The sequence below is a fragment of the Phoenix dactylifera genome, unplaced genomic scaffold, assembly GCF_009389715.1.
Source record: "Phoenix dactylifera cultivar Barhee BC4 unplaced genomic scaffold, palm_55x_up_171113_PBpolish2nd_filt_p 000117F, whole genome shotgun sequence".
Lineage (NCBI taxonomy): Eukaryota > Viridiplantae > Streptophyta > Magnoliopsida > Arecales > Arecaceae > Phoenix > Phoenix dactylifera.
The window spans coordinates 1098443-1122203 of record NW_024067686.1 but is presented as its reverse complement, the minus strand read 5'-3'; the positions used below and the strand labels follow the sequence as shown (position 1 = coordinate 1122203).

General features: G+C 38.9%; 1 pseudogene; it reads left to right on the top strand.

Annotated features, from left to right (window-relative positions):
• The first annotated feature begins 69 nt into the window (after positions 1–69).
• LOC113461350 lies at positions 70–16023 on the top strand (annotated as a pseudogene).
• Positions 16024–23761: the final 7738 nt, after the last annotated feature.

Here is a 23761-nt window from a genome sequence, read left to right as displayed (position 1 = left end):
AAGCCTTGGAGGCTGAAAGAGTGCATATTATGCCCTGTTCACCGCAAAGGGCTATGGGACGCCTGATTGGGAGTTATTTATGATTGTAAGGAGGCCACAACTTGCTACCGTTGCAATCTTTGTACGTGTGAAGAAGGATGGGTAGCTTAGGTGCCCTCTGTACTATTCTCTTCTTCTTCTTTTTGGATATTGGAGCTAGCAAAGATGATTGTCCGACTTCAAGATGCTGTCCGAACAGCCACGAAATCAGATTCCCGTTTCCGAGAAGTGACCACCCAGAGTACTGTGGCTATCCAGGATTCGAGCTGGCTTGCCAGGGTAATGACACTATCATCAAGCTTCCATCATCCGGAGTTTTTCCTATAGCACACATCGATTATGCTGGACAGATGCTCCGTCTTGAATTAAAATTCTGCCCTGCATCCATCCTCTTGAACCTTGATGTTTCCAACTCGCCTTTCCGCTTCTACAGTTACGGCCTGGAAGGCGAGCCTGACAATTGGACATTCCTCAACTGTTCAACAGCCTATTCAATTACAAAAACGATTATTCGACTGTTCAACAGCCGTTACGTTTACGTCGATTATCGTTATGATGAAATCGACTGCCTCAGTGAATCCGATAATCACATCTTCGCCGTGCCATCATCTTCGAGCTTGGTTGAGATACCAAAATCTTGCACACCCATAAAGACCATTCAAGTGATACGGCCATATATTTTTTATCTAGATGATTATACATCCGCATATGATGAATATGTTCCTACTCTAATGTGGGAGCGTCCTGATTGCGCTCGCTGCGAAACTGGACGAGGGATTTGTCGCCCCAATAATTCTAATAGCCATGAAATTATGTGTTTATACCAACCTGAATGCAATGGTCCGTATCACACTTATTGGTTATTTTATTTGGTTTCCCAATTTCTGAACTGCAAAATTCTCAATTCATTCTGCAAAATTTATTTGGTTGCTGATCTTCTCCCATCATCTCTATGCAGGCGGAATATGCAAGAAGCGTTTGATTATAGGTGAGGCCATCTAATTTATCAACAAGGACCAGACATCTTCACCCTCTATTACTGAAATTATATATGGATACCGCACCAGAGCTCGGATAGCGCACCAGAGCTCATAATGCATTCTGATGCTCTTTTACATATATGCAGGTGCTGTAGTCCTGGGCATCTTGGTTCTTTCAGCGACGACGGCAACCACAATTAAGGTATGCCACTCTTCGTTGCTAAGAAGAGAGAACGAAAAGGAGAGTCAACTAAAGGTCGAAAAGTTCTTGGAAGACTATAAAGCTCTTAAACCCATGAGATATTCTTATGCTGATATCAAGAAGATCACCAATCAATTCAAAACTAAATTAGGTGAGGGTGGTTATTGTTAGAAAGAAAGAACTGAAGCTGGGAACAGGGGAGAAGGAAGAAGCTGTTTTCATTCTTTTTTTCTCTACATTCAGTGTACAGATTGGTGATATTTATATACATTTGAGCTGGATTTAAAGTGTAACTAATCTAGCTATTAAGCAATGCAAATTGTAACTGAATGTAACTAATCTAAAATTCAAAGGGATGAAGTTTCTGAATCATGAAGTTTAGAGTCCTGTTTCAACTGGTTTCCGTTTCTCCGTCTCAACAGTTACTGTTTACGAAACGTTTTAAACCGTTTGAAACGTTATGGAAGTTTGAATTGAGAGAGCCGTTGGGGTTCTCATGGGAAGAGCCTGTATTACTGGGAAGAGAGGTTCCGATGTCTAGAGAGGAAGAACCTATGTTCCTGGGAAGAAAAGTTCCAGTGTCTTGAGACTCCCCCTCAAGATGGGCATGGATGTTCATCGTGCCCATCTTGGATAGAAGGAAATGAAAGGAGGTAGCAGACAGAGCTTTTGTGAATATATCTGCCAGTTGAAATTTTGAGCTAATATGAACTGGATTAATAACTCCTGCTACAACTTTTTCCCTGACAAAGTGGCAATCCAATTTTATGTGTTTGGTCCTTTCATGGAAGATTGGGTTTTTGGTGATGTGAAGAGCCGCTTGATTATCACAATATACAAGTGCCGGCTGTGCATGCTGTATCTTGAATTCTTTTAGCAGGGCAAGTAACCAGACAACTTCGCAACTGGTGTGAGCTAAGGCCCGGTACTCTGCTCCTGCAGAAAATCGTGATACAGTAGCTTGTTACTTGCTCTTCCAGCTGACCAATGAGTCTCCGATGAAGATGCAAAAACCAGTGACAGACATCCTTGTTTCGGGACATGCTGCCCAATCTGAATCACTATAAGCTTTAAGATGAAGAGGAGATTGTGAGGAAAATAATATACCTTGGCCTATAGAACCTTTCAAGTATCTTAAAATTCTGTGAGCTGCATGTAAATGGATTTGTGCTGGTTTATCCATGAACTAGCTGAGGACATTCACAGCATAGGTTATATCTGGTCTTGTAATTGTTAGGTAAATGAGTCTACCAACCAATCTTCTAAAATTTGTAACATCAACCAAGGAATCTTTGGATGAGTATGATAATTTGTGATTGATTTCCATTGGAGTTGTGATTGATTTACTGCCGAGAAACCCAATGTCCTCTAGAATTTCGAGAGTATACTTTCTTTGACATAGGTGAATGCCAGCAACCGATCTTGCAATCTCCAATCCCAAAAAGAATTTCAAAGTTCCCAAGTCTTTTATCTTGAATTGAGTATGTAAATATGCTTTGATTGAATCGATTGCTGTCATACTATTGCTGCCCACAATAATATCATCCACATAAACTATAAGAGCTATAAAACCATGCTTATCATCTCTTGTGAACAGGGAGTAATCTGATTTTGATTGCTGAAAACCAATAGTAGTAAGAGAAGAGGAGAATTTTGAGTACCACTGTCTAGAAGCCTGTTTTAGGCCATAAATGGACTTGTGTAATTTGCACACCAAATTCTTGTTAGATGACTCCCCCTTAATCTGATAACCCGGAGGTAATTCCATATATATTTCTTCATCTAACTCCCCATGAAGGAATGCATTGTGAACATCTAATTGTTCCAAATGCCAACCGTGAATTGCTGCTAAGGCAAGAAATACCCTTATGGTTGTGAGTTTTGCAACCGGACTGAAAATCGCTTAGTAATCAAATCCTTCTCTTTGTGTATAATCCTTAGCCACCAATCTAGCTTTGTATCTTTCAATTGTTCCATCTGATTTAAGCTTGGTCTTGTAAACATACTTGCATCCTACAGCTTTCTTCCCCGGAGGTAGAGAAGTAATGGTCCAAGTTCCATTTTCTTCCAGGGCTTTTATTTTAGCTCGCATTGCATCTTTCCAATGCTGAGAAGTCATGGCTTCAGTATATGTCTTGGGTTCTTTGATCAAGGAGAGGGAGAGTGTGTATGCTTTGTGGAATGATGAAAGATTGTCATAAGATAGATGCTTGCACAGAGGGTGACAGGTGGAACGAGACTTTGGGTGTTCGGCAGTTGCATTTGTGGCTAACTGGCAATGGTAGTCTTTCAAATAGCTTGGTGGAACTCTGATTCTATTGGATCTTCTGAGGAGAATATCAGTGTTGTGATGTTCATCCTGTGATGGTGACTCATTTGATATGTTTATGTCTACAGAACTGGATGCCGGAGAGTTGGAAAGATGACTCATTTCTGTTTGATATGGTAAGTATATGTCTGGTAAGGCTGGTGGTAATGATGTTGATGAAATTTCAAGTTCTTTGACACTGGAACTTTGAAAAGGAAAAGTGGATTCATAGAAGACAACGTCTCTGGAAATGATACATGATTGAGCTTCTAAGTCATAGACTTTGTATCCCTTAATCCCTGCTGGATATCCAAGGAAAATACATTTGCTAGCTCTCGGACTGAGTTTATTTCTATTGTGTTTGAGTGTGGAAACAAAGCACAGAAAACCAAATACTCTTAAATGGGTATAAGAAGGAACAAAGCCAAAGAGAGTTTCATATGGAGATTTGTTTTTGAGAGTAGGAGTGGGTATACGATTGATTAGATAGGTAGCTGTTAGAACTGCATTGTCACGACCCCCGCCCCGTTCCCGGCGGGCCGCCGCGACGGTCCTAGGGTGCGGGTAGGCATAAGGCCACCAGCCACCGCGTAGAACCCTACTATCTATAAATCATCAATAGATCTTGAAAAAAATTGGCATGATACATGCACAAAATGATCACTTTTCCTATAGTGACCTGTCAGGATTATCTCAATACATACAACACACTACCTGTCAGAGCAGCAATCACATAATCTGTCACATAATAAACCTGGACAATATATAGCAATACATTATCACAGGCACACAATTGATCTGCACACATATATATATACCTGCTTCCCAATCCATCCATGGTCAAACCCATATCCACAACAGGATCTACGACTGTAACTATGCACTATATACAATAGAAGGTTTATAATACACCAAAAGATATAAACTTCTATCTACATTATACTATACTATACTATGGAGCGGCACAGCTAGCAGGCAACCACTAATCCTGCTCCTCTCTATACAATACCTTTCCTGCAATCAAAAACATCAAACTGGAGAGTGAGTATATAAATACTCAGTGAGTGGAGTAGAGAGTACTATGCACATGAGACAAGATATAATCATGGCTCGAGGTAAAATCTCAAGATCAATAACAAGATGAACATGAACTCAACATAAAGAATATGGAGTAAATCATCAATATCACCACAATCAATATCAACTCATCTGAAGCATATATGGAATAATCAAGTCAACATATATGCTACTCATGAATATGTTCAACAGGTCATAGTACTGAATCATATAAATCAGGTGTCAATAGGCTGAATCATCAACAAGACAGCTATCGGGAGGTGGGTTTTACGCCCCAGGCGAACCAGCAACAACTCCCTACTGCCATATGCATACATCGAATATGACACCACACCAATATGTAAATCATCACTAGACAGCTGTCGGAAGGTGGGTTTTGCGCCCCAGGCGAACCAGCAACAACTCCCTACTGTCACATGCATATGCAGGATAAGACACCATACCGATAACATAAATGCTAGACAGCTATCGGGAGGTGGGTTTTACGCCCCAGGCGAACCAGCAACAACTCCCTACTGTCACATGCATATGCAGGATAAGACACCACACTGATCATATAAATGCTGGCCAGTATCCAGAACAGAAATCCATCTCACATCTACATACTAAACGGCACCTCGCGGGAATTCTACATCCGCGGAAAGCCATACTGCACCTCGCGGGGTCTTACTATGCCCGGCGGCAAGCAGAATATAAGTCGTAGGACCGGCCGATCCTACGCCTAGGGCCGTGTCCCCCCTAGGAAGGGACTGGGCTCCGCCCACCCAAAAGGCTACTATGTGCACAAAGGCCGATGTTCAACCCCATCGACTATAGGTGTCCTGCAGATACTGCCAAGCCATGCATAAATGCCATAATGCACCCTCCCAATACTCTACTAAAAAGGAGTATAATCAAGACTACCACTCACTTGATCATGACCCAATCATAAACTAACATCAGGGTTAGGAGTGAGGGTCAAGGAAGTGCAATACAACTCAATATACCACTAAAAAGGCTCTACAAATCTTTGAAATGGAGAAAATGAAATCAATTTACAAAAGAAGTCAATTCACAATTTGGAACCAATTTAATTACTCATAAAAGAGTATAATCAAGCTACGACTCACAAGTCTTTAAAATAGAGGAAATGAAATCAATTTACAAAAGAATTCATTTCACAATTCGGAATCAATTTGATTACTCATCAACCCCTCGTAATTTCTCTCAATGTTCCCTCAAATGCATGTACAGAATAATCAAGCATGGAGAATCAAAATTATAGAGGAATCTACTACAATATCAATCAATATGCTCAAGTGGAATCAATTCACACTTGGCGACATTCATGAAAATGAATTAAAGATGCTCATGGTGCAAAGTACATGACTCCCACTCACCTGTCAATCTGGCACAGCCCTGATACGCCTCCAAAAATCTACAGCAGGCAGTGGGGAACTTCTTCCTCTTGTTCCCTAGCTTCTTGCCCAACTGTGACATGCATTTACAATACATTTAGTCTTGTATCAAGGGCTATAATCTATGTGCCAATTATAACATAGGGAACTTTAATTGATTCAACTCCCCTGTTCCCTAAATCTTTTCTTTTCTTTCTTCTTTTTCTTTTTAATTAATTAACTCACCATTTATGTGTATTAGGGACTCCTTTGCATGAGTACAAGGTCTCTTTTAGCTTGATCTAGGCTTAATACTCTATTATAGCATGAAATCCCCTATTTTCCACCCGGATGAACAGTAACCCGAACTGACAGTGGGTTACTTCATCCCGGTTTTGATCCACTTTCAGGACTCCAAATTTGATGAAATTTTTACCTAACATTCTACACTCATAGAGAATTCCAAAAAGATAACATGCATCATCATCGGAGGCCGTTTGACCCCTAAATAATTCGCCGAAGTTGGAACTTCGACACAGTTTTTCCGTAGTGCCGGAAAAATTTGTCAAAATCCGATTCTTCTTCTTTTAACCACCTCTACAACCCTTATCCGACCCCTCTAGACTATATCCACCCTTTGTATAGCCTAATGTCATCAAAAGACTAGATAGGGATGGATATTTACCTTTTTCTTTTTGGAAATCGAGGTCCTTGCGTAGAGGAGAAGGAGATCTACGTTTTTCCCTTCAGCTAGAAATGCAACCGGGATCTCCTTCCTCTTCCTTTCTTCCTTTCCTTTCCTCTTCCTTTCTTCCTTTCCTTTCCTCTCCTTCTTTTTCTTCCTCTCTGTCCGTCTGAGACTCCCCTGTGACTCTCTCTCGGTTTCCATCCAAAAGCCACAGCAAACCCCCCAATTAAATCACATCAAAACACTATTCACCCTTTGTTTAATATTATTAAATTCCCATTTTGCCCCTAACACTTCAACATATCTACCGTTATGCCATTAACTTTTGATTCCTTCCAATTTTACCCTTACCACTTCAATGCATCTACAACTATGCCATTATCTTTTGATTCCTTCCAATTTTACCCCTTATATCAATTTTAAAGGACTATTCTATCCTTTTTTTATATAAAAAAAAAATATTTTGGGGTTATTACATCCTCCCCCCCTTATATAAAATTCGTCCTCGAATTTAAAAGAGTAAATTACCTGATTACTCAAAGGGGTGAATGTATCTGCTCTTCATATTCTGCTCGGTGTGGTATTGGGAATCAAATAAATTGGGAGTGTTTTACCTTCTATCTCTACCACACAGGTAGGATACACATACTTCGCTTTTATACTATCCCCTACAGATGTACTAATAGCTAAGAAAATATGCATTAATATCTTATCCTTAGCTAACTTCTTAGCAAAATAAGGGGACACAAATGAATGGGTAGCTCCAGAATCAAATAACACTCAAGCTTTAATCTTATCAATGAGGAGCATACCTGTCACAGCTGCATTCGATGCCTGTACCTCCTGTGGATTTACCGTGAACACCCTTCCTTGCCCTCTGCCTATTGGAGCTGACAGTTGAGATGGTCCAGCACTCTGCTGTGATGTTTGTGCTTGACCTCTACCTCTGCCTACAGGCTCCCTACTACTAGGCTTGTCCATCTGCACAGAAGGATAGGATGCCAAAGGCACAAACTGCTGGGTGGCACCCTGCGGGCATTCTCTGACAAAATGACCCGGCTGTCCACATCTGTAGCACACTCCCTGACCCATTCTGCATCTGCCAGGGTGCTGCTTCCCACATATGCCACATACTGGCCATGATTGGAACCTAGATTCAGTTCTGGCCATAGTGACTGGAGGACGAGGTGCTAATGGTAGAAAAGTATCTTGTGATTGACCTCTTTTCCTCCATTTCCTCTTACGTGGGGCAGGTGGAGCTGAGCGTACAGACTGCTCCGTCGGGCCCTCCGAGAGATCTACTCCCTCAGATCTATCTCTACTGCTTTGCCCTTTTTCCATACTCATTTTCCTCTGTTCTCTTTCAGCTCTTTCCTCTTTGTTTCTGGTCTCCCACTGTTTTGCTTTATCAATCAGCCTAGACAAGGTGGGGACCTCTACTGCCAGTACTGCATTATAAAGCGGGAAAATCAGACCCCGCCTGAATCTTTCTATCCTGGCAGCTTCAGTGGGGATGATGTAAGGAGCATACTTCCCCAATCTAGTGAACTCACGAGCGTACTCAGATACGCTCACTCCGGGCATCTGCTTCAGCCTCTCAAACTGAAGAGCCCGATTCTGCCTCTTAGCCGGAGACAAAAACTCATCCATCACTGCTTGCCTGAACTCTTCCCAGGTTGGAGGATTCCTACTGTACAATCTGTCCTCCACGTGCCTCTGGTACCAATCCCAGGCATCTTCCTTCATTGTAAGCCCTACAAGTTCTATAGCACTTGCATCAGAACAGGGCAGTCTCCGTATCATCTTTTCAGTCTTCTCCAGGAATCTTTGAGGATCTTCACCTTGATCTTCACCTTCTTCCCCCTTAAACTCCGGGGTTCTAAGCCTCAGAAATTCTTGTACAGTAATCCCCTCATCATTTAGAGCCCGCCTGGCCAAACTTCTTGGCACAGGTACAGGAGGTGGGATGGATACTACTGACGGGGCAGGAGATTTCCCCCGAGCAATCTGCTCCCTCAGAGCCTGATTCTCCGCCAGTAACTGTTCCATCAATGCATCTCTACTTCCTACATCTCCTTGATCATCAACCCTCCGTCTATCAGTAGGAGGAGGTTTTTCTCTTTGGGGCTCGACATGTGCAGAACCCGCATCCAATGCTATATCTGGCTCCATCCTCCTTCCAGGACGAGCAGGTCCTCTCCTTGGAGGTATTCTTTATATCTCTCTAAAAAAGTCAAAAAGAGAGGATGGTCGTTACACACTGAGTCATGATATATTTTACTGAGTTGTAAATGACTCATAAAATAACATACAGAAAAATCCTATGCTCCATAGTATAATCCTATACTTAATCCTGACTCATCCTATTGCTCTGACAGGACTCTTCTTAACCTTTGCTCTGATACCAAGCTTTGTCACGACCCCCGCCCCGTTCCCGGCGGGCCGCCGCGACGGTCCTAGGGTGCGGGTAGGCATAAGGCCACCAGCCACCGCGTAGAACCCTACTATCTATAAATCATCAATAGATCTTGAAAAAAATTGGCATGATACATGCACAAAATGATCACTTTTCCTATAGTGACCTGTCAGGATTATCTCAATACATACAACACACTACCTGTCAGAGCAGCAATCACATAATCTGTCACATAATAAACCTGGACAATATATAGCAATACATTATCACAGGCACACAATTGATCTGCACACATATATATATACCTGCTTCCCAATCCATCCATGGTCAAACCCATATCCACAACAGGATCTACGACTGTAACTATGCACTATATATAATAGAAGGTTTATAATACACCAAAAGATATAAACCTCTATCTACATTATACTATACTATACTATGGAGCGGCACAGCTAGCAGGCAACCACTAATCCTGCTCCTCTCTATACAATACCTTTCCTGCAATCAAAAACATCAAACTGGGGAGTGAGTATATAAATACTCAGTGAGTGGAGTAGAGAGTACTATGCACATGAGACAAGATATAATCATGGCTCGAGGTAAAATCTCAAGATCAATAACAAGATGAACATGAACTCAACATAAAGAATATGGAGTAAATCATCAATATCACCACAATCAATATCAACTCATCTGAAGCATATATGGAATAATCAAGTCAACATATATGCTACTCATGAATATGTTCAACAGGTCATAGTACTGAATCATATAAATCAGGTGTCAATAGGCTGAATCATCAACAAGACAGCTATCGGGAGGTGGGTTTTACGCCCCAGGCGAACCAGCAACAACTCCCTACTGCCATATGCATACATCGAATATGACACCACACCAATATGTAAATCATCACTAGACAGCTGTCGGAAGGTGGGTTTTGCGCCCCAGGCGAACCAGCAACAACTCCCTACTGTCACATGCATATGCAGGATAAGACACCATACCGATAACATAAATGCTAGACAGCTATCGGGAGGTGGGTTTTACGCCCCAGGCGAACCAGCAACAACTCCCTACTGTCACATGCATATGCAGGATAAGACACCACACTGATCATATAAATGCTGGCCAGTATCCAGAACAGAAATCCATCTCACATCTACATACTAAACGGCACCTCGCGGGAATTCTACATCCGCGGAAAGCCATACTGCACCTCGCGGGGTCTTACTATGCCCGGCGGCAAGCAGAATATAAGTCGTAGGACCGGCCGATCCTACGCCTAGGGCCGTGTCCCCCCCTAGGAAGGGACTGGGCTCCGCCCACCCAGAAGGCTACTATGTGCACAAAGGCCGATGTTCAACCCCATCGACTATAGGTGTCCTGCAGATACTGCCAAGCCATGCATAAATGCCATAATGCACCCTCCCAATACTCTACTAAAAAGGAGTATAATCAAGACTACCACTCACTTGATCATGACCCAATCATAAACTAACATCAGGGTTAGGAGTGAGGGTCAAGGAAGTGCAATACAACTCAATATACCACTAAAAAGGCTCTACAAATCTTTGAAATGGAGAAAATGAAATCAATTTACAAAAGAAGTCATTTCACAATTTGGAACCAATTTAATTACTCATAAAAGAGTATAATCAAGCTACGACTCACAAGTCTTTAAAATAGAGGAAATGAAATCAATTTACAAAAGAATTCATTTCACAATTCGGAATCAATTTGATTACTCATCAACCCCTCGTAATTCCTCTCAATGTTCCCTCAAATGCATGTACAGAATAATCAAGCATGGAGAATCAAGATTATAGAGGAATCTACTACAATATCAATCAATATGCTCAAGTGGAATCAATTCACACTTGGCGACATTCATGAAAATGAATTAAAGATGCTCATGGTGCAAAGTACATGACTCCCACTCACCTGTCAATCTGGCACAGCCCTGATACGCCTCCAAAAATCTACAGCAGGCAGTGGGGAACTTCTTCCTCTTGTTCCCTAGCTTCTTGCCCAACTGTGACATGCATTTACAATACATTTAGTCTTGTATCAAGGGCTATAATCTACGTGCCAATTATAACATAGGGAACTTTAATTGATTCAACTCCCCTGTTCCCTAAATCTTTTCTTTTCTTTCTTTTTTTTCTTTTTAATTAATTAACTCACCATTTATGTGTATTAGGGACTTCTTTGCATGAGTACAAGGTCCCTTTTAGCTTGATCTAGGCTTAATACTCTATTATAGCATGAAATCCCCTATTTTCCACCCGGATGAACAGTAACCCGAACTGACAGTGGGTTACTTCATCCCGGTTTTGATCCACTTTCAGGACTCCAAATTTGATGAAATTTTTATCTAACATTCTACACTCATAGAGAATTCCAAAAAGATAACATGCATCATCATCGGAGGCCGTTTGACCCCTAAATAATTCGCCGAAGTTGGGACTTCGACACAGTTTTTCCGTAGTGCCGGAAAAATTTGTCAAAATCCGATTCTTCTTCTTTTAACCACCTCTACAACCCTTATCCGACCCCTCTAGACTATATCCACCCTTTGTATAGCCTAATGTCATCAAAAGACTAGATAGGGATGGATATTTACCTTTTTCTTTTTGGAAATCGAGGTCCTTGCGTAGAGGAGAAGGAGATCTACGTTTTTCCCTTCAGCTAGAAATGCAACCGGGATCTCCTTCCTCTTCATTTCTTCCTTTCCTTTCCTCTTCCTTTCTTCCTTTCCTTTCCTCTCCTTCTTTTTCTTCCTCTCTGTCCGTCTGAGACTCCCCTGTGACTCTCTCTCGATTTCCATCCAAAAGCCACAGCAAACCCCCCAATTAAATCACATCAAAATACTATTCACCCTTTGTTTAATATTATTAAATTCCCATTTTGCCCCTAACACTTCAACATATCTACCGTTATGCCATTAACTTTTGATTCCTTCCAATTTTACCCTTACCACTTCAATGCATCTACAACTATGCCATTATCTTTTGATTCCTTCCAATTTTACCCCTTATATCAATTTTAAAGGACTATTCTATCCTTTTTTTATATAAAAAAAAAATATTTTGGGGTTATTACATGCATCTCCCTAGAATTTTGTTGGAAGTGAAGCTTGGAAGAGAAGGGCTCTAGCAACAGTGAGTAAATGCTGGTGTTTCCTTTCCACTATGCCATTTTGTTGTGGAGGGTAGACACAAGTTTTTTGATGTATAATTCCCTTGGAACTATAGAATTTGGGCATATGAAATTCCAAGCCATTATCAGTCCTGATTTGCTTCACCTTGGCATTGAACTGGGTCTGAACTAAGTGAATGAAAGTTTGCATAAGATATCTAGCTTCATATTTGAACTTCATAAGATATACCCAGGTTATTCGGCTATAATCATCAACTATGGTTAGAAAATAGTGATGACCTTGAATGGATGCTTGGGAATAGGGGCCCCATATGTTGCAATGTATTAAATCGAATGGAGAAGAAGTAACAGAGTTGCTTACAGGAAATGGTTGTTTTTTTTGCTTGGCTAACTGACAAACAGTACATTGCATTGGCTCATTTCCTTTCACATCAGTGACATGAGATTGAATTAAATTCAATCGAAGGTTGGATAAGTGTCCCAGTCTAAAATGCCAAAGATCAAAAGAATGTTCGGCTTTAGCATGAAGAGCCTGACTTTTGGGAAAAGAACTTGGAAGGGTAGTTTGGTTGTCTGCAGAACTTGGAAGGAAGAAATAGAGACCATTATGAACCTTTGCAAACCCAATCGTCATCCATGAAGAGGGGTCTTGTATAAAACATAGTTTGTCCAAGAAGATAAGACACAGAGAAGCATCATGGGTGAGTTTATTGGCCGAGAGAAGATTAAAAGTAAAGCAAGGCACACACAAAACATTTGTGAGTGTTAGATGTTTTGATAGCTTCACATTTCCAATATGAGTCACCCTTGCCTTAGTTCCATTCGGCATTTGAACATGTGCATGTGTTTCAGAAATTAAGGAAGTAAGAAAGGAAACTGAACAAACCATGTGATCAGTGGCTCCTGTGTCAATTATCCATGGAGTTCCTTGTTCCTTGACTAGCTTAGAATTCTGATTGATGACAGAAAGTGTTGAAGAAGTAAATATGGAAGTACCTGCCATGTTAGCAAAGGAGTGAATGTTTGATTCTGTGGATGGCTTGGTCATCAGGGAAGATGAGTCATTTGACTTAGGTTGATGAAACATCTGAGCATTGAAATGATCAATGAGTTGCTGCATTTGAGCTTGTGTGAGCACTGTTTGAGATGAGATTGGTTCCTTCTCTTTGCTCTGATGATTGCTTGATTTGCTGAATATTTGTTTGAAGGAATACTATTGGGATTTCCGGATTTGATTTTGGTAAACTTGAAGTTGGGTGGAAATCCTATCAGCCTATAGCATTTGTCTTTAATGTGTCCAATTTTCCCACAATGATAACACACTAATTCTGACTTCTCTCTTCTCTTTGTATGTGTTACAAAAAATGCAGAGGATTCAGAGGTAGGAAGTGTTAATGCACGTGCTTCCCTTTGTCTTTCCTCTTGTAAAACTAATGAGAAAGTTTTATCTAAGGAGGGCATAGGACTCATAAGAATTACCTGACCTCTTATACTGTCATATGAATCATTCAGTCCCATTAAGAATTTGAACACATAATCCTTCTATTGAACTTCACTGATAGTTCCCACTGCATTGCATGTACAATGTCCACAAGTACACGATGGCAGTGGTCTATAGTTGTGCAATTCTTTCCAAATGGCATTGAGTTGAGTGAAATAATCACTTACTGATTGGGTTCCCTGCATCACCGAGCTGAGTTGTTGTTGAAGTTGATAGATCCTTACATTATCCGGTTGTGCAAACCGGATTTTAACTTTTCCCATACTTCCCTTGCAAAATTTATATACAAAACACTGGATGCAATTTCCCTTGAAATGGAATTCAGAATTCATGAAAGGATCAGCTTATTGCATCTCAACCAGGGTAAGTAAAAAGGACTTGTTGATTCTGGTGTGGGAATAGTTCCATCAAGAAATCCCAGCTTATTCTTGACGGAAATGGCCAAAGTGAAGGATCTGTTCCATGAGAGATAGTTGGATCCTGTTAAAGAAGGAGTGGTCACCACAGTGTTAGCGTTATCACTGTGATGAAGGAAAAATGGACTGTTTGGATCTTTGGAGGGAGAAGGAATGTGAGTTGAAGAGTATGCAAGGGATATATGAGCTGAAGATTCTCCATCTGCCATTTTAGAACAATCCTATGACAAAAAGAAATGGCTGATACAGATTAATGCATCTTCAAAGAAGAAGAAGAAGCTTGATTCAGAATTCTAGCACCTGCTCTGATACCATGTTAGAAAGAAAGAACTGAAGCTGGGAACAGGGGAGAAGGAAGAAACTGTTTTCATTCTTTTTTTCTCTACATTCAGTGCACAGATTGGTGATATTTATATGCATTTGAGCTGGATTTAAAGTGTAACTAATCTAGCTATTAAGCAATGCAAATTGTAACTGAATGCAACTAATATAAAATTCAAAGGGATGAAGTTTCTGGATCATGAAGTTCAGAGTCCTGTTTCAACTGGTTTCCGTTTCTCCATCTCAACAGTTACTGTTTACGAAACGTTTTAAACCGTTTGAAACGTTTTGGAAGTTTGAATTGAGAGAGCCGTTGGGGTTCTCATGGGAAGAGCCTGTATTACTGGGAAGAGATCGAGGTTCCGATGTCTGGAGAGGAAGAACCTGTGTTACTGGGAAGAAAAGTTCCAGTGTCTTGAGAGTTATGGCAGTGTATTCAAAGGATTTCTTCCTAATGGAGTACCCGTTGCCGTGAAGACACTCCTAAGATCCATAGGCAGCAACGGTGAAGATTTTGTAAATGAAGTAGGCACAATTGGTAGGATTCACCATGTCAATGTCGTGCGTCTTCTAGGATTCTGTGCTGACGGATTCAAACGAGCTCTTATCTATGAATTCATGCCAAATGAATCGCTGGCAAAGTTCATTTTCTCAGTTGATGGCAGAAGTACATTGCTAGGCTGGGACAAGCTTCATAACGTTGCCATTGGCATAGCTAGAGGAATTGAATATCTTCATCAGGGATGTGACCAGCGTATCCTCCATTTCGATATTAAGCCCCATAATGTCTTGTTAGACAATAATTTTTGTCCAAAGATTTCAGATTTTGGGCTTGCAAAGTTGTGTTCAAAAGAGCAAAGCATAGTGTCAATGACAGCTGCCAGAGGGACTGCAGGTTACATTGCACCAGAAGTGTGCTCTAGGAACTCTGGAAATGTTTCATACAAATCCGATGTCTATAGTTTTGGAAAGCTATTGCTGGAAATGGTGGGTGGGAGGAAGAACATGGATGCTACAGTGGAAAACACCAGCCAAGTGTACTTCCCAGAAATGGATCTACAATCGTTTGTATCAGGGGGAGGAGTTTGGGCTCCACATTATTGAAGAGAATGAAGAAATTATTGCAAGAAAGCTGACTATTGTGGCACTTTGGTGCATACAGTGGTATCCAGTGGATCGCCCTTCAATGAAAAGTGTTGTGCAGATGTTAGAGGGAAGCATGGAGAACTTGGTAATGCCTCCCAATCCTTTCACTTCTGCTGGTCCACCAAATACTCACGCAGCTTTGTCCGATAGGCGTCTTAGCACAAATTTGACAACTATCCCCGAACCATACTCTGAGCAAGAAGAAGTTTGATGTTTGTTAGTGTTTCCGTTACTTCTGTCGAGAAGTGATGCAAGTGTAATCGTCAAAACCATGCCTGCTTATGTTTACGTATCAGTGTGGTGAATAATAAGTATTCAATTGTGGGTTGATGCTGTAATTCAAGGTTTGAGGTCTGTAATGCCGGCATAGATTTACATATATATATATAAAAAAAATACTGGCATAGATTATTTTTGTTATTATTGTGGTGATAGTTTAGTGCCAATGCTCTTATGAGGTTTCATGATTGATATGCTTATCTTTTAACAGTGGTTAGGATACATACCTGGATTTGATCAAGGGTCATTGCAAAGTAATTTCACTCTAGAACTCCAATAATAAAAATTAATCTATCACAACGTTTTTGTGCGGGAAGAGTACATAGTTTGATGTTCAACAGCTCATGTTGGTGAAACCAAAGGTTGCCCAACTTTATGGGTAAGCAGGTGATTTTCTTCTAGGAAAATTATCCTAATGAGACGTCTGTTTGTTCAGGAACTCTTGCTGGTATGTCCTTTACACCATTGCTAGCTTTTATAAACATAAATCAACTTATGAGCTAAACTAATTATTCCATTGCTAGTTATTTAAACATAAATCAACTTATTTTCAATAGAATATATCAGTTAACAGTTCGAGCTAAAATACTCCCGGAAAAAACCTGGAGTTTTAGGACCGTCGTGAGCAAACTATTAAGAGTGGTAGCGAAATTTCCTGGATACCGTCAAGTGGTCGGTCCCAAGCTTGACCATTACTTGGCCCATGACAGTGTATTTCGGATTCAAACGTTTCCAATACGCCAGCTTATCAATGTGGACTTTTCAAATTCCAATCTTTTGTTTTGGTACGCAACTTTACTTTTTTTTTGCTAAAAGTACGCAACTTTACTTTCAATCCACCTGTTCCTTTTCCCTCCACCGCACTTGAGTCTGAGTCAAATTATGTCTAAGATTCTCTGCAAAGTAAACGCCTATAGGCCTGACTAGTAAACCAAGTCTCTAAGACTCATTAGCTTGTCTAGCATTGAAATTTTCAAAGGAAAGAAAGCCCGGTCTGTCACCATGACCTAATCGGAAACGCGCTTGTTGACTCAACTAATTCAAGTTTATCGTATATTGTATATTGACTTGCTATCTTTTCATAATAATAGTGACACTAGAGAAAGGATTTCTATGCATCCTTTGTATTGCCATTCTCAATCACATCAACTTATTTCCCTCTCTTATAATCAAAAGACTTTTGTGAGCACTCTTAGTATAACTTGCTAGGGCAGAAATGAGATCTTTTAGACTAGTTTTAAAAGTTTGATAGAGTCATTTGTAGAGGAAGGTATATCACTTTATATCTAGCCACTTATTATTGATAAATTAAATATCCTATTTTCATCGATTCATTTCATTATTGGTAAATTTAATTATTCATGTAGTTTGCTTGTTCAACATTTTTCTTTTTGAGCTACTAGTTTCTATTATCTGACCATGTAAAGATTTCCTATTTCATTGTTTACTAGAGGAAAAATATTCTTTATGATCTACATGTGAGAATAGAGTAATTGGGCTGAAGCCGGCACGCCTAGCCGACTTCAGCCCAGGCCCAAAAACACGGAGCAGGGGGTTCCTGCTCCGTCTTCCTCAGAGTCAAGTTGCCACGCCGGGGAGTTAGAATCGCTGTCGGCCGTTCAGTGGCATCGTTGCCATGATCCTCGCAAGCGGTGCAACTGCCCGCGAGCTTATCTGCCTCGAAGAGGAGTTCTCCTCTTCACCCTCCTGAGAGGCACCGAGCTCTCTGTTGCCCAAGGTGATAACCTAAGAGGAGGGTGAATTGGATTTTTTAAATTTTATGACCCCAAATTAATTTATAAATAAGTGCACAATTTTATGACCCCAAGTCTTTGAGACTCATTAACAATGTCATCGGTGTATCCAGACAATGAAGTTCCATTCTTCTCTTGTACCATAGTTTTGGCAGTTGTTTTGCATAAAAATATCATCAAAAAGCATCATCTTCTGACTTAATTATTGTCCTACTTCCGATTCCCGCAGAGCTTAGAGCCACCAATTTTATTTTTTATGAAATATTACTCACTTTTGTGGATTCATATTTGTAATAATCCACAGCCTCACCCAAAAAATCTGGCTTAAAGATATTATTTAGGTTGCCTGGCCCTGTATAAATACTAAAGATCTACTCAGTGCGTAGCCAATTGAAATTAAATGCATGCCCGTATGGGTCCTCCTATACTTTCCAGTGTAAGCCTGGTATTTTCACCAGACTAACGGTCCAAATCTATTCAAATTTAATCGCAAATACCATAAATTTAATCATAAGTCTATGATAAACCTGTGGTCAATTCAAATAGCCCATGTTGTAATGTCCCAAAGTCCATACAGGTCATAGACCGCAGTATGTGCACCTTAGAGATCTAATGTAGTTATGAGTATAGCTGAGCATAGTTGGCCGTTGATCGATCCTGGGTTGTTATAGCATTGTTCCCAGACATATCGCTTGTTCTAATAATTATGCTTTATTCTGCTACGCCCCATCGTACAAGCAACCAGAACAAAATTTCTTATTAGATTATTCTAGAGGGGCCATTTGGATGGCATCCCTGTAAGATACCAAGACTTGCATCACTCAGACATGGAAATGAAGAACTGAAACTAGTGGACTATGTGTGTATAGTTTGGGAAGTCATAATAGATCTTTTCAAGGAAAAAAACATTATGGAGTTCTTTGTTTTAAGAAAATCAAATGTGAACCATTTGGATCAATTATTAGCTATGTTTAAGATAAAAAGGCACAAAAGTTAATAACTTCTGAGAAAGGAACCTCTAAGTAAACTTCTTTGTGCTGACCAAAGATTGGTAAACTTGATGTACTAGTACAACCGAAATATAGGAAAGTTTGCATAATTTTATCAAGATTGGGATCGAGTCGTAAATCATAGAGGGGGTTAGATTATATCGAGTCATGGATTGGATCACACATAATAAGATTTTTATGATATAAAAGAAATATGATATTGAAATGTGAACCTACTATAAAATAGATGATTGGAGAATAAAAATCAATATACATATATAAGAGTCTAGTTTCCACCATCATAAGCCTATATAGAGCATTGTCTAATGAAATAAACAATGTGTCTAGTTATTCAATATATCTATCACCTATCAAGTCAAACATCCTTTTACATAGAATATTTTACAAAACTAAGAATCAAGCATTAAGATATGGTTGTAAAAATGTGAAATTTGCCTATTACTTTTAACTCCATGAACTCCAATGACATTGCTAATTTTACTACTTGATATTTATTAGTTATAAGTTATTTTAAAAGCCATATAGACAAAAAAATATAGAAAATGAATATCCACCTGATTTAATATGTAGATAACATGATCATGTTGCATTATAAATATGATCATAACTATCTAGTTTTTTTCCAACTATTCAGGGTTGGCTTTAAGTATTATCATACATCAACTATTTCTAATTAAAGCTACCTCGAGTGTTATTCCAAGTTTTTCCATATTTATGAGATTGTATAGTCCATGATATCGACCAATGTGATCATAATGGAACTAAGGATGTGATCCAGATTGTTCAAGGCTATTTTTACAATATGGTTCATGAATTGTCGATGTTACTTTGGGACATAACACAAGTGTCAATTGTCTAAGTGGCCAAAAGAATCCGACATAGAAATCTTTTAAAAATAGAGCATGGAGACTTATCTATCTATCTATCTATCTATCTATATATATATACATATATATATATATATATATATATATATATATATATATATATATATATATATCTGTATTTGTATCTTTATTTATATTTATATCTATATCTAAATCTATATCTTTATCTACATCCATATATATGTGTTTGTTTTTATATAAATATATATTAATATATACATATAATGAATAGTAAGTTAGATTATGCTCCTTGAGTTCATAATATTGGATATAATGGTTCCCTAATGGTTATGTTATATTGTAGAACTTTCAAATGAAATTCTAAAAGTAGACACTATCATGATGCTAGCATTATAGTTTGATGATGAGAAATGTCTAGGAGTGTTATGAAGCGCTCCTCTAAGTATGACACAAAAAGATTAATTCCAACTAATAATCTGAGTCATAAGATTTTAGCAACAATGGTATGATTTACATTTATAATTTAGATTGTTTCTTTTAAAGAGCCATCGGACAACGATCAACCATCAAATGTGTTGGCAATGTGGAACACACTTCCTCCCTTAACCCTTTCTTTTTTTGGCAATATTAAACCTTATCAACTATTTGAGTAGACAAAGGATAAGAACCACTGGTCATTTGAAGAATCTTAGGTTGATAGCTACCTTATAAAAGGAGTGGTTGTGTGATTGATCTATCAGCATCAATAGAGAAATTCATCGTCTTTTCTCATAATACTTCTAAATATTGTGGAGAAACTTGTCTAACATTGGATATTTCAAAGGAGAGAAAGTCGAGTCTGTGATCATGACCTAATCAGAAAACGCGCTTGTTGGCTCAACTAATTCAAGTTTATTGTTTATTGACCTATTATCTTTTGATAGTAATAGTGACACTGGAGCCCTAGGATTTCCATGCATCCTTTATATTGCCATTCTCAATCACATCAACTTGTTTCCCTCTCTTTTATTTAAAAAACTTTTGTGAGTACTCTTGGTATAACTTGCTAACATAGAAGTGAGATCTTTTAGACTAGTCTTAAAAGCTTGATAGCGTCATTTATGGAGGGAGGTTTATCACTTTATATCTAGCCACTTATTATTGATAAATTAAATATCCTATTTTCATTGATTCATTTCATTGTTGGTAAATTTAATTATTCATGTAGTTAGTTTGTTTAACATTTTACTTTTTGAGCTGTTAGTGTCTATTATCTAACCATGTAAAGATTGCTTCTTTCATTGTTTAGTAGAGGAAAAATATTCTTTATGACGTACTTAAATATTTTGCATTACATCTCTTACATCAAAACTATTTCTTCCTGCATACAAACATTTCCAAGTGAAAACTCTTTATAATTTGCATAAAGTGTTCATGCCTGCACATGCTTGTCATTGTTTTTTATATTAAAGAGCAAAAAATTGAGAGAAGTAAAAAGCTAATGAGTTATTTAATGGGATGTTTTACAAGAAGTGTGATTTAATTTTGAGTAGTTTCCTTATACCTTTTTGGTTCTACAACCTAATGAATGGATCCTCCTATTGGAATTGAGATATTTTGGTGATAGGCTAACTTCTAAAAGCCAAATAGAAAGAACTTAATGATTATAGAATCTAGCTAGCAACTGTTAGTGCAGTTGGTTGACACTTTTTCATTTTGATGGTAAGAGAGGTCTAGCCTCTCACTTTACTAAGATTAAAGCAAAAATTATAATATAGAGTATACAGGATTTGAAAAGAAAAGAAAAAATAAAGCAACAAACATGAAATTGAATTAGACTTCTATATAAAAAGATCTGATGCAATCTTGAGAAGAGATGAATATGCAGAGGGCAGAATAGAAGCGGATCCTATAACATGGCAAGGTGAGCTATGAAGCTTATCCTGATCCTTTTGCCTTCTAGGACCCCTTTGATCCTAGTCCAGATTGTTGTAAAGCCTAGGAGATCTTTATGTAAGAAGAGCAACAACCAATTATTAAAAAGGCTAGGAGTCTTAAATAGCAATGAGGTTGGTATATGCGAGCATGCTACTAGTGTTTGACCAGTCGGAAAGATAATTATGGAGATCGAAGAGAGGATAGAGAGTAGCATGGCTTCAGGTGTATTGACCTTCAAAGGTGTGTTGACCTTCAAGGATATTTGCTACTGTCATACTATCATTTGAAGGTGAACAACAGGTGTAGCACTAGACTATAGTGGAAGAATATAGCACTGGTTACGATAGGGGTGTAGTGCTTGGCTACAATAAGAGTGTAGCCTGGAATATTGTAGAAAGCTAGTTACGCTTACTTCTAAGATAAGAGGTAGATTAAACTAAGAAAAAAGATAAAGATTCATTAAATTAATTATTGAAGTATCTTCTACAAAGTGCACTTTTCACTTATTTATACTAATATATAATAATTGTATACTTCAATAGTTGTTCTCGCATCTGGCATCTATTCTTGATAATTTTGAGAATTGGTATAGATTATCCTCCACTATGCACATACGTTAGTGCAGTCGCTCTGCAATTGTCAGGTCAACAATCATATATGTTCCACCTAAGTCACAATTCTATATTTGAGAGTATCCCTAAGATCATTTTAGTCACCTCAATCTACTTACAAATATTGCAGTTGATCATGGCAACATTCTAGGCTTTTTTGGGCTGTTCTTAACCAAACTCTACTTCAATCTATATACCTCCATACTTGGCGATTTTTTTTTTATAGTTGAACCCTTTCCAGTTCAATGAGGGTCATGTGAATATATGATGGAGGACCACTGCAGGGAGAAGAGGGAAGGAGGAGGAAAAAGAGAAAGAAAGGAGGAGGAAGAAGAAGAAGAAGCAGAAAGGAGGCTAGATTTTTTTATTCAATCATTCAATACCTAATTCATGGGAGGGATGGCCTTTATATCGGCCTTACATCTGGTCAATTAAGTGACTACATACCAAATTTGGACCCTTATATCAATTAAATTAATTGACTAAATCAATTAATTGATTACATACCAAAATCGATCAAATCACTCAATCCAATTACATGACTTAAAAGCTAACCCAATTGACTTGTCTAATAATAAAATAACTGACCAAATTGACTTGACTAAAATAAAAACAAACGACCAAATTGACTTGATCAAACAAAAGCAAAATGTAGCAAAAATAAAAATGAAGCAGACTCAAATGGATCCAATCTGGGCCTGACTCAAACCGGTGGCTCAAGATCATCTTCGAGCCATAATGATGTCAATCTCTGGTGCGAACGCGAGCGAGCAGCTCTAATGGCTCGATCGTCTAATTGAACGGCTCTAATATCTCCATCGACTTCTTCTAGGTGAGAAAAACTCGATCCCGTCGAGTGCAGGTCTAGCCGGTGTCGTACTGCTCCAGAAGATCAAGATCAAGGCTCTACAACTCGGCTCTGAAAATCTACGCCACGTCAGACTCTGGTCGGCCTTTCCATCGAATAAGGTAACATTGGTAACCGCCTTTTTTGGTTCATATAATTTGCTTATCTAACATATATTCTATTTGTTCTCTGCGTGCATGAAATTTTGGAGGTGGCGGCTCAACAACAGGTAATGGGTTAGGGTGATCAACAGGGGCAGATGTGTCAACAAAGGGGTCAGAAGAAATAATTGCTATCTTTTTGTAGGGGACAAAATTCTCAATATTAAATGTTGCGCAAATCCCATAGATTTTAGGAAGATCCACAATATAAGTATTCGAACTGATTTTCTTTAAGACTTTGAACGGTCATGCACTACGAGTTTGCAATTTCTTGAACGTTTTCGAAGAAAGTCATTTAGGCCTAATTCTTACCATGACATAATCTCCTACACTTAGCTCTTGATAACGTCTGTGCAAATCAGCAAGAAATTTATATTTTAAGTTATTAGAGTGAATGTGTTTGCTGATTTCTTGATGCAATGAATGTAGGTGCGATGCAAATGACTGTGCAGACTCAGACACTCTATGTTGATGAGACATGGAGATCAAGTCTATGAGCTACCTAGGTTTGTAACCATGTACCACTTCGAATGGACTCAGGCCTATGGACTTATTGACCGAACTATTATATGCAAACTCAGCTGTCAGTAACACTAAATCTTATGTTCTAGCATGTTCACCTACTAAACATCTCAATAGATTTTCAAGACTACGATTGACAACTTCAGTCTGGCCATCAATTTAAGGATAATAGGCAGAAGA